Raw genomic sequence first — 12,479 nt, 5'->3', positions numbered from 1 at the left:
TCCCTTTTCCAAACAGATATCTATGTGGTAAGGCTTTATAAAAAAAAAAAAAAAAAAAAAAAAAAAAAAAAAAAAAAAGGAGGAAGAGAAAAATTAAAAACTTAAGGAAAAAAATGTGAACCAGATTTTTAAAAATATTATTTTGTGAGTTACCTTTAAGATTTTTTTTTTTTAATTTAAATAAAATCCACACTCGGGGTGTTTGCTGGATTTTGTCACAGATCTAGTATCTAAGCAGAGAAAGAATTCGGAGGAATTCAAAAACAAAACATCAACATATATTCCCAGGTTACTGGTCCAAGGGCATAGTATGCAAAATTGTACTGTGGAGCAAGAAGGCCAGTGATGTGTAAATCTGAAAATGGAATAAGGCTGAGTAAAGATCTCTGAGGCCCTCATTTTCCTCAAACTGACAGTAGGAGGCAGTAGTGTACCAGCCTGAGCTCCTTTCTTTAAGGTATTGCCTATGACTCATGCCAGATTTCTTTTTTTACTCATTTTCTAGAAATACATGAAACCAAAATCTTAGAGGTAGTGTCAGATTTCATAACGAATCTTAGTACCATCAATCCAGTACAAGATAATGCTGCTGGGCTATGAATAGAACTATCAAAAAAAGGCCAGTCTACCAGTTTCTGAGTGGCAATTCTGTGCACCTCGGCCCCAGTACAGGCTCTGTTCCAATTTGAATAGAAGAATGGCAAGAAATAAAGGTCAGTCTCATTTTGGAAAGGAAAGTCACATTTAATAAGTTAGATCCTTCTAATTTTCACTGATTTACTAAAATGTATACAGGACTATGCAAAGTAGAGGAGTCTGAATGGTAACCTGGTCTCCCTATGGTTAGATGGCTGGATAAACACATCAGAACATGGGCAATAGCAATGAGAAGCATTGCCATTATTAGCATTCAACTTTCATGATTGTATTCTACATGTCTAGCCATTTTCTACTCTACCATTTGCAGCAGTTACATAAATCCAGATTACCTAGAAATGCATAACTGTTCCTTCTTTATATAAAACAAAATCACAATGAAGTGCTAAATTTTGGAACGTTGAATTCTTTTGCTTGTTTTTCATGTAGCTACAAAATGATGTTGGAAAGCATTTTCTTTCTTTAATAACAGATTTCAAAAATAGGCTATCTTTTATTCATTGACCTAATCTTAATAGATTATATATTTTGTGGGTTTTTTTCATCAACATTAGGAATCTATTTATATCTGCAGTTTATTTCCTTATGTAATTCAAATGGCACTCTTTATCTGATAACCACAATTAGTGCACAATCTGTGACCACAGAACAAAGCCAAGTTTGCTAGTCTATACAGGGTGCAGCTTACGATTTTGAATTTTTTTTTTTTTTGTAACTTTTCTTCTAGCAAGTGAACTACATGCACATCTTTATACGGTGACTTGTAAATAATTTATGTGAGTATTTTTAGTAAATATGGAGACATGAACATGTTAATTTCCATTAGGGTATGGATTATTCCAATTTGAACTTTAAGTTTTGACTAGAGTTTAAAAAGCTTTATTTTTGCCATAATTCCTACACCATTTTTAATAATAATTTTCAGCTTTCAAATAGTAGAAAATCCAATTTGAGATAAAGTCATAGAAATCTTCTATAAAGATCTGACTAAAAATTGTTACAGATAATAGCATTGGTAGAAAATCCAGGTTCTTGACTTGTCTTGTCCAATATAGTAGTAACCCAATAGCCTTATGTGGCTCTTGAGCTCTTGAAATGTGACGAATCTGAATTGAGATGTGTTGTAAGTATAAAATACATATTTGATTTTGAAGACTCAGTACCTAAAAAAAGAAAAAACGCCAAGGATTCCATTAATATATTTTAAATTTGCTTACTTGTTGAAATGATAATATTTGACATTTGGTTAAGTAAAATACATTATTAATGTATTTCCCGCCATTTAATGTAACTTCTAGAAAATGTTAAGTTGCAGGTGATTATTTCCCACTATTTAGTGTAACTTCTAGAAAATGTTAAATTGCATATGTAGTCCACTTGTGTGACTCTCATGTTCTATTTCTATTGGACTCAATGCTAGATTCTCAAACGGCCAGAAAGCACAAAAATGATATGCCCCCAGTTTGTTATTCAGGTGGTATTATTCCAAAGTGTTTTCTTTGGAAAGGACTAATATAAAACATTAAGTGAAACTGGATATGATTTTATTATATTATTTATTATCATGAAATTATGCTATGCTTAGGTTCAGTCATGAAATAATGTTTTAAACACTCATAAGCAAAACATTGTTCTAAGTACTTAGAATATACCAGCGAATGAAACAAAGATCCTTGCCTTCATGGAGCTTATGTTTTAGCAAGTTAGGTCAGACTTGCATGGATGTGAGTTTGTTTTTCTTATTCTTTGAACATATTACTATCTTTTAGATATGCTAATATGCATTTAATGACAGGCCAGGGAGAAGTAAAAGAACGTATCTATGTATACAATCATACATAAAATTATTTAAGTTTAAAATGGTCTTCAACACAAATGTTTCTCAGTATGGAATTCTCCAGTGAATAAAACCAGATTGTTTTAAGCAGACTTTTGTTAGGTACATACTGACAGCCAACTCCAGTTATCAAGTCTACATTGAAATTTTTTTAAATCTGTTTTCAAAATGATTCTGTGGAGCATAGAATTATATTATTTTATAGTACTGGGTATGGTAGTTGTGTTTGGTTTGGGGATTTTGTTTTGTTTTCAGAATTTTGAACTATTAAATGAATATGATTTTGTATGTTTATAATAGAAATGACAGAATCCTAAGTGTTTCAAGGATGCATCACATAGCATGGTGGCTAAAGACTTATTGAATTAACTAATACAGTGACACAGTCATAGCTTCAACTCATGATCTCTGGAAGAACAGTTGAACTTGTGGCTATTAGGCTTGGCAGAGAGGCTGGGGTATATGATATCTGTCTTTAGATAGTGGAAGGGCGGGTGGGTAGAGGAGGAATTGGACTCACTTACTACATCTCTAAGGGAAAAAATCAGTAGGGCCAGTGATGAAGATCTCAGGGAAACAAGCATTAGATAAACATAAGGTAAAACATTTAATTATTAGAGCTGTCCAAAAGAGGAATTTATTGTCTTGTGAGGACATGACTGGAGGTCTTCAAACTTAAACAAGACGACTGCTTGACAGGATGCTGAATAAATTGAATGTAAGCACTGGATAGATGGCTCTACCAAGTAACTCAGGGTCTTTCAAATCCTGAGATTATATGACTCTGAATCAAAGTGAAATGGAGTCAAAATAGTATAAGTTACTTGTTCAGAAGGAATATCTGTATAATGGAAATATCTAAAAATGTTGAATTAGGAAAGATAAAAAGTAAAGGAAAATACTTGAGAAAACACACTATAAGATACTAAGTATTTAAGTAGTCTTAGAAATGGCTTCGGGAATTTAGGTCCCGTAGTATTTATTTAGCTGGTTGTTTTCCAAGATAGCTTCCAAGTTATTAGCGCTGGAAATCAGCCTTTCCTCAACCCCTCATCTTAGTGAAGTGCTCTTTATTTCACTATAGGTCTGTTTTCCATAGTCTAATCACATGCCCCAGAGCCTTAGGGGTTTAAGATTTGGACTGAGTTTGCCAGAGGTAAGTAGCAAAGTCTCTGTGGCCTTAGCAGTTTATGGACTTCTCAAAACCTCGGTTTCCTCATTTATTAAAACTGGGTGGTTAATATCTACCTATCTTTTAGAGTTGTTGCAAAAATTTTTAAATAACATGTAAAGGGCTTATCAGATATATAGTACATGTTCAATAACTATAACGTCAAACCATATCCCTGTAATATTTCTCCACCCTCTTCCTTATGAAACACCAGATCAACTGATCAAATTATTTACTATCTGGTATTACCTGACAGGCAATTGCATACTTGAGAAATATTTACTTAAGAGCTGCTAAGTAGCCTCAAACTGACCACAAGTGCAGAGTAGCATGGGTACTATGGAACAAATAGCAGAACTGGTAAACAGATACTATGGTTGATTCTAGTATGACTTTAGTATGATTTTAGTATGATTTTAGTATGAAGAGGAAGCTGCTTTGGACATGAGTTTGGTTTGAAAATGTGTTGTTTGAGGTAATGATAGGGCATTTAAGGCAGAAATGCTTCAGGGGCCTAAGAGGAACACAGGATTGAGGCTTTGCCTAGAGGGTTGCAGATGCAGACGTGGGAGTTGTCTTCCTAGCAGAGATGGCTGGAGCTGCAACATCTTGGTGAAGAGAATGTAGAATGGACAGGAAAGTGGACCAAACATCTAACCATGAGAAATGGCTAAGAGGTAGAATTGTGTTTGGGGGTGGGGGGTAGAAGGTAGAAGAAGTTACCAAAGAAGATTAAAAATGAATCCTCAAAGTGTGGGAGAGTAAGCATGGTAAAGGGCATTACCGTGAGAGAACATGCTAACCAGCAGTCTGAGGACTTGAGTTTTGTCTCCGACTCTGCCTGAAACTTATGTCTGCTTCTTCAACTTTATGTAAGACAAGGTAAATAGACTCATATCACCCCTCTCACAGAGGTGTTACAGGAACCAATGAGTGAAGTATGGGGACAGTGAACTGCAACTACCCATGTATCAAGGTAACATAATGATATTGATATTATTGATTGTATAGCATTAAAAGTTATAAATAACATCCTATAATGATTTGTGACACCAACTACCCATCAAGCTTTATAGGTCACAGTCCTCTGAAAAACTGCCCTCACTTAAGACACCAGCTGTAAGTTTGGGGGTCTCCAGGCCACCTTCACTTCTGACCAGCTGGCTATAAATTCACTGGTTTTCACTACCCTCTCTGGGTTCAATAATTTATTACAATGAGTCTTAGAATTCGGCAGCTTACTATTCAGCTCAGCATACTACTCAGATTACTTTTACAGCTTTATTATAGTGAAAGGACACAGTCAGCACCAGCCAAAGAAAGAGAACACATGGAGTGAGTTCTAGGAGGGTCCCAAACATGAAGCTTCTATTGTCCTCAGGCATATTATCTCCCCTCAGCACATCAGTATGCATCATATTGCCAACCAAGAAGGCTCAGTCTCAGTGTCTAGTCTTTGTATTAAGGCTTCATTACTTAGGCATGATTGACTGAATCATTGGCCACGTGATTGAACTCAGTCTCTACCCTTCTCCCCTCCTTGAAGATCAGGCTTACATTGCTTGATTCAAAACCCCAACATTCTGGGGCGCCTGGGTGGCGCAGTCGGTTAAGCGTCCGACTTCAGCCGGGTCACGATCTCACGGTCCGTGAGTTCGAGCCCCGCGTCAGGCTCTGGGCTGATGGCTCGGAGCCTGGAGCCTGTTTCCGATTCTGTGTCTCCCTCTCTCTCTGCCCCTCCCCCGTTCATGCTCTGTCTCTCTCTGTCCCAAAAATAAATAAAAAATGTTGAAAAAAAAAATTAAAAAAAAAAAAAAAAAACCCCAACATTCTAATCACATGGTTGGTCTTTTGGAGGTAGCCACCCCTCATCCTGAATCACAATTACCATAAACCATATTAGGGATCTACCATGAATAACAAAAACACTCTTATCACTCTGGAAATTCCAAGGGTTTAGAGGCTACCTCCCAGGAACCCAGATAAAAGCAAACAAATTCTTTATTATACATATTCTGAAGTGTTGCGAATGTAACAAAAAATGACGCATGAAGAAATTCCATTGAGTTTAGGAATTTTGAGGCTCTTAGGTTTCAATAGATATAGGTTAAAAGCCAAATTAAAATTTGTTAAGAACTGAGTAGAATGTGGACAAAGGAAAGCAAATATAGAGAGGGACATTCAACTCAAGTAATATGTTACAAACATCGCATGTCAGATAAGCAAGTAAATGGAAAGGTTTACATTACCATTCACTGTAGAAAAAAAAAAAAAGTCTGGACTTATCCTGGATGCTCTGTGCTCAGGATCCTGCAGCATTTTCAGTTCCATCCAGCCTTATGAGTACTCAGGAAGGCCCAGGATAGGAAATTGCGAACTGGAAGTGCTGTTTTGAATTTTTATTTAAAGGGCAATGCTAACAAACAAGACTGAAAAGAAGTATATATGTGTGATAAGTTTCTGAAAAGAAAAAACAAAAACGTTCTAGTTAAATTATGTTAAACAATTCAACTAAGTAAATTTGAAGATGAAACTGGCTTTATTCATCAGTTTATGAATCAGGCAGCCTCCCATCTAGCACAGAGAAAGGAGGTTTGAGGAGCCATACAAAACAGAAGACTTCTAGGCAGAAAAGGGGAGAGACAAGGAACCAGTGTGTTGTTTCAGGGAAGGTCACCTTCTTTTGAAAGGGAACGGGAGGGGTCTGTTGAAATGATTACCTCATTAGTGCTGATCAGGTCATTCCAGATTGAGTGGTTGGAGGTAACATTCCCGAGCGAGGCTAGATAGTAAGTTTTGATTTGCTGGCATGGGACTCAGCATAAGTGACTCCATTTTGGACCTGTTGTTTCCTTTTTAAACAGTTCTTCCCTTTTGATTAGACTTTCAGCTTCACTGAGAGATATTGATGAGGAAAACAAAGGTATGAGAAATGTAGATAAAATTAAATTTCCTTATAACTTGCAGCCCACTGATAAATACCTGAGACACACCGAGCGTGACGTTGCTCAAGGGACTCAAGCGTTAATGTTAATGCTTTGCCAGAGATTAAAAGTAACTTTATCTTGGCAATAGCCAGACCTTCAGGATCCCACAAGTCTTCTTTAACATACAGAAATCCCTTTAGAGACTTCTGTTATCTCTACCTCCCCCAAACTTAAAAATATGTATCAGTCACTCCTCACAGCACAAGTGCAGCTCTTTCTGCCTGCAAAGTCCTGTCCCTGTGATACAACACAAGCACCGTAAAACATCTCAAAAATTCTTTCTTGACTGTTGTGCTCCACAGCCCCATATCAATGCAATCAAAATTTAAGGCATCAGTACCACTCTCATCTACCTCTCTGTAGTTCTTGCGGCTTTTGATGATCTTCTGTGTGGTATTCACAGGTCATGATGGATTTCGCTTAATCTCTGTGATAGTCACAGACCATTACTTCAGATTCACAATTTTTAAGTTGGTCATTTGTTCCTTTTCTTACATTCCAGTCTTAGGTAGATCATTTGCTTGGTGGGTAGCGGCTGGGAACATACGCTGAAAGCTTTTGAGAGAATAGAGCACTCCAGGGAAATTACAGTGATTATTTTAAGTAGAATAATTCCCAGTGTTTGGAGTGTCCATAGGAGACATGGTCCCCAAGACCCAAACCAATAAAAATCAAATGAATCTAAGAAAGAATCGACTGAGGGAGTCACCTTTTTAAGCCAAGTGGGTTTCTCAGTGATCTTATGTAACTGAGTTTCAACTTCCCCGGAGGTGTTAATCAAGGTGCAGCAAGTGGTGGCCCCAGCATAGATACCTCCTTCTTCGGAGATAATCGAGGGCTATCCCATAATCAGGATCAACTTTGACCAGAGTCTAGAACTCTATTGCTTTAGCAGGAGATTCTGCAATACTTCTCAAGAATTAAGGAGAAGTTCCAGATCATAGCCTCATTTGAATTCACTCCTAACCAGGGAAGTAGGGGGCCTGCCAAAAGAAGCAAATTTCTGAATTTGAACTCCTCCTGGTAGATCTTTCTAACTTGACAGTGTAAATTCAGGGGAGTTGAGCAATGAGGTGTCTCACTCTGTGAACAGTTAAGAGCACAGTTCAGTAACCTAAGAGGAGACATTGCCCAGTTTGTGTCAGCTGTCTAGGAAGTCATAGGCCCAAGGAGAATGATAACCACAACAGTCAAATGTACATTCTGTTGGAGCACAAACTATTTCTGCTAAGGTGGCGCATTGTTCAGGTATTTTAGCATCATAGACTAATTGGAGTATTTGAGGACAAATCTAGCAGTCTGAAAAGTTACTCCTTAGCAATGGCCAAGGAAGATGTGGGCGATGGTGTTGTCTTTCAAGGCTATTGCCAGAGCAAGGGCAAGAAAGAAAAGAGGACAGTGTTTTATGTTTACAGTAGGAAGTATTGTTTGGTGGAAGCCGTCTACCTCCATGTGAGCTACTGTTCTTCATCATCAGTTTGATTCAGAGGCCTCCAGAATCTGCACAGAACCACACGTCATGTGGAGCCACCTTTGGCTGTGAGACGTGTCTCTAAAGTTCAAGTGCCTGAAGTTTGGCTGCCACCTAGGTAGTGAGGAGGACCTGTTATAATCCCTTCCAATGAGATTCAAGGACAGTCTTTGTTCTTAATTATTACAAATGAAAAGGATGGGAGAAAATCGGAAACATTAGTTTGGAGTCACAGCCAGATATTTGAGGAAACTAGAAGAATTTGGGATCTAGGCTAGTTTACAGGTACATAACAAAACTGCAAAGATAAAAGGATTAGAATCGAATATCTACAAAGGTATAAACATAATTTTTCTCTCTACAATTAGCCCCATTTTTTTTTTAACCAAAAATAATCAGAGTAAAGCTGATTTATTTGCATTAGACTTGGCCTGATTATTTTCTTAAGTGGAGCAAGAATAATGATTGGTCATCTAAGCTCTTTTTAAGACTGCTTTGGTGGAACATTTCATAAGCAATCTCAGATTGACCTCTTAAAAGCTATTAGATTTTACCTGCAAAATCTATGGTTTGAGTGAATTTGTCTCTTCTCAAGGTCCCTGAAAATATCCTGAGGTCCGTGGGACTGCCAGGCAGTGACCATCCTTATTTACCTGGTAAGACTGCCAGGAACCCTAATAGTAGATACCAGGTCGATCCTTCCTGGCTTTTCCTTAAAGCTGTCTGGTCATATCTGAGTCTATACACATGTCTCTTAAATATGGCATTCCGTATTTGATTTAGCCAGTTTTCAGTGGTGTTGTGTTATGAACAGAACAGATTGTTATTGAATTTATGCAAATAACCAGTTATATTGCCATGAAAAGAATATTCAAGAGTTTTCAAATTCTGGAGGAATCAGAGAAAAAGTAAATGTTCAATCTTCATTCAGAAAGGTACACTTTAATAAATTGCTAGAAGTCATAGATCACTTAAGAAAAAGTTTCCTTAAATTTGAAAAAGCAAAACATAAAAGAACCAGCAATGTTTCAAATAAAACCTTATAAAGAATTATAATCATTTGGGTCACCTGGGTGGCTCAGTCGGTTAAGCATCCAACTTCAGCTCAGGTCATGATATCACAGTTCATGGGTTCAAGCCCCTCAGATTTTCTCTCCCCCTCTCTCTGCCCCTCCCCTACGTATGCACTCACTCTCTCTCAAAATTAAATTAAAAAAAAAAAAAAAAAAAAAAGAGGGGCACCTGGGTGGCTCAGTCAGCCAAGCATCCAACTCTAGCTCAGGTCATGTTCTCATGGTTCCTGAGTTTGAGCCCTCTGCATCAGACTCTGAACGGACAGTGCAGAGCCTGCTTGGGATCCTCTTTCTCTTCCTCTCTTTGCCTCTTCCCTGTTCTCACTCTCCCTCTCAAAATAAATAAGCTTTAAAAATAATAAATTAAAAATTATGATCATCCTTCTGAGTTCATTCAGTCTTGTGTATTAATTACTTGTTCTGCTTGAATCTTGTTTTTCTAGTAGTTCTAGAAGTTCTTATCCAGCTCAATTCTTATGATCTGAAAGTTATCAGAAACCTGTACTTGTCAAAATGCTTTAAATGAGTCTCCTTGAAATACAATGCACTTTTGCAAGAGCACTTTTTGAAAAGCATCTGAGTAAAACAATAACTATCTGCAAATGCCAAAATACTTTAAAAATTCCTATTGTTAAAGATGTGATGAGAGTTGATTATAATGAAATTGACAAGGAATTTGGTTATTTCTGTGACACATTTTAAAATGATAACTGGAATTATAATATCATAGCAGGACACAGGAACTTAGAAAACTTTAGGAATTTAGAAGGCTGGGTTTTTCTTTTTTTAAAAAAATTTTTTTAAAGTTCATTTATTTTTGAGAGAGAGAGAGAGAATGAGTGGGGTGGGGGGTGGGCAGAGATAAAGGAAGACAGAATCTAAAGCAGGCTCCAGGCTCTGAGCTGTCAGCACAGAGCCCAGCACAGGGGGTTAGAACCCAGACTGCAAGGAGATCATGACCTGAGGCAAAGTTGGCCGCTTAACCAGCTGAGCTACCCAACAGCCCGATAAGGCTCAGTTTTTCTTAAATAATCAAAGACCCAAAGATAAAGTTTAACATGATGCACAGTTAATTATTTTCTTAAGACACAAAGTCTTTGCTTCCAGTACAGATTATTTAAAAGGTAAAGAAACTTTCACTATCTGTTACCAAAAGCAGACCTAAAGTCCAGGAAAACTTTGTCCTTGTAACAGAGGAAAAACCAATTGTAATTTTGTACCAATGATATTAAAACTCATCTTTTTAAATTTAAATTAAATTATTCTGATCTTAACCAGCTTGACTACCATAAAATTCCTTTCCCAAGGTTGCATTTTCCCAAAATTCAAACCTTCTACAATTTTGTCCAGTTTTTTTACTCTTATTCTGAAATAACCAGTTTTAACTTGAAGACAAAATTACTTCATTTTTCCTTAATAAAAATACATCTCCATCTCTCATACCTTCTTTTACCAAAAACACATATCCTACTTTTCTTACATATGGAGAGGTTTCCCTTATTATTTCTAGCAGCTTTAATTACATGTATTGGTATTTCTAACACTAAAAAATGTAATTTTTAGTGAAAATAAAGAAGTAAGCAATTGAGCACTATCTTTTACATGAGCATTTTGTGACTTAACAAATTATAAATTTTTTTTAATTTGTAGAAACATGTACTTTCTCACAGTAAATTCTTTATTTGTGGCACAAAGCATGATTGCTAATAGATTCAAATATCTTTAGTGTCTCTGTAAAAGGAAGCCAAAAGTGGGTAAACCTGTGTTCAGTAATTTTTTCAATATTTAATGTTTTGGGAAATAATGTAGATATTTAATTTAACTTAGCAAAACTTTAAGGTTTCAGGCTACCAAAAAGATTTGGGGACACTATTTAAAAAGTTGACCTAAACCTTTTTTTCTCTTTTACATCTATTTAATTCACTGTTTTTAATGATTATGTTTAGATTACCCACAAAAACTTCATGAGACAAACTCAGCTATCAGCCCTCACTCTTTCTCACTGACAAATTTTGAAACGTAAATAACATGACCTAATTTGACTAATAAACCCAAGTAGAATAAAGTTATACATCTACATTAATTTTAATGCTGATAATTCTGAAGACATATCTATGTTAATCGATCCAAATTTCAACTAGCTTCTATTTACCAAAGATTATTTCAGATTGCATGAACTTAAAAAGCATTTGTGTTAGTTTCTATTATAATTCTGAGAGTTTTAGGAATCCTTAATGCATATAAGTGCTTAATTCTCTTCAAGCCAATTACATAGAACCCTTTTATAAGTTAACTTTAGCAATACTATCCAGAGGTAGAAAATACCACATCTCTACAGCATATAGAGAGAGAAACAAATAAACATAAAGACAGACGCAAAGACCTTGTGCCTTCCATTTATAACCATTAGTTATAAAAGAGATTGGATCTAAATTGCATTTCTGGCAGATAGAATGATTTGACATTATCTTCTTAGATGGCAAAATCCTTCTATTAATATTTATGGGTAAGATACAAGTTTTTCATTTGCCTAAGTTTTGGGCTTTTTTCAAAATTTTAAATTCTAGTTAGTTAACATACAGTGTAATATTGTTTTCAGGAATAGAATTTAGTGATTCATCATTTACATATAACACTCAGTACTCATCACAAGTGCCCTCCTTAAAACCCATCACCCATTTATCCCATTCCCCATCCACCACCCTCCATCAACACTCATTTTGTTCCCTATTGTAGTCTCTTATTATTTGTTTCCCTCTTTTGTCCCCTTCCCATATGCTCATCTGTTTTGTTTCTTAAAATTCCACATATGAGTGAAAGCATATGATGATGATATTTGTCTTTCTCTGACTGACTTATTTCGCTTAGCATAATATACTCTAGCTCCATCCACATCATTGCAAATAGCAAGATTTTATTCCTTTTGATGGAATGAAATATATATGGATATGATATATCATGTATATGTACATGTATATGTATATATTTATACATGTATATGTATATCATATGATATATATATATATGAATGACATCTGATTTATTCATTTATGAGTCATTGAACATTTGGGCTCTTTCCATAGTTTGGCTATTGTTGATAGTGCTGCTATAAACAAAAGGGTGCATGTACCCATTCAAATCTGTATTTTTGTGTCTTTTGGGTAAACAGCTAGTAGTATAATTGCTGGGTCATAGGGTACTTCTATTTTTAACTTCTTTAGGAACCCCCATACTGTTTTCCAGAGTGGCTGCACCAGTTTCCATTCCCACCAACAGCGCAAAA

General features: G+C 36.1%; 1 protein-coding gene and 1 long non-coding RNA gene across 3 annotated transcripts in view; one reads left to right on the top strand and one right to left on the bottom strand.

Moving 5' to 3' along the window:
- DIAPH3 (diaphanous related formin 3) overlaps nucleotides 1-12,479 on the top strand; it is a 504,750-nt gene that overhangs the window by 470,185 nt on the left and 22,086 nt on the right. The gene's annotated exons all lie outside the window — the stretch shown is intronic.
- LOC122213315 overlaps nucleotides 1,658-12,479 on the bottom strand; it is a 219,382-nt gene continuing 208,560 nt past the window's right edge. For both annotated transcript variants that reach the window (XR_006199479.1, XR_006199482.1), the window contains 3 exons: nucleotides 6,386-6,560; nucleotides 5,915-6,125; nucleotides 1,658-1,820 (listed from right to left, as the gene is read on the bottom strand). This is a non-coding gene — a long non-coding RNA (uncharacterized LOC122213315). The remainder of the gene's footprint in view (nucleotides 1,821-5,914; nucleotides 6,126-6,385; nucleotides 6,561-12,479) is intronic.

This window comes from Panthera leo, chromosome A1 (genome assembly GCF_018350215.1).
Source record: "Panthera leo isolate Ple1 chromosome A1, P.leo_Ple1_pat1.1, whole genome shotgun sequence".
In the NCBI taxonomy this organism is placed as follows: domain Eukaryota; kingdom Metazoa; phylum Chordata; class Mammalia; order Carnivora; family Felidae; genus Panthera; species Panthera leo.
Note: the sequence above shows the minus strand (reverse complement) of the source record. Positions and strands in the feature narration are given on the sequence as shown.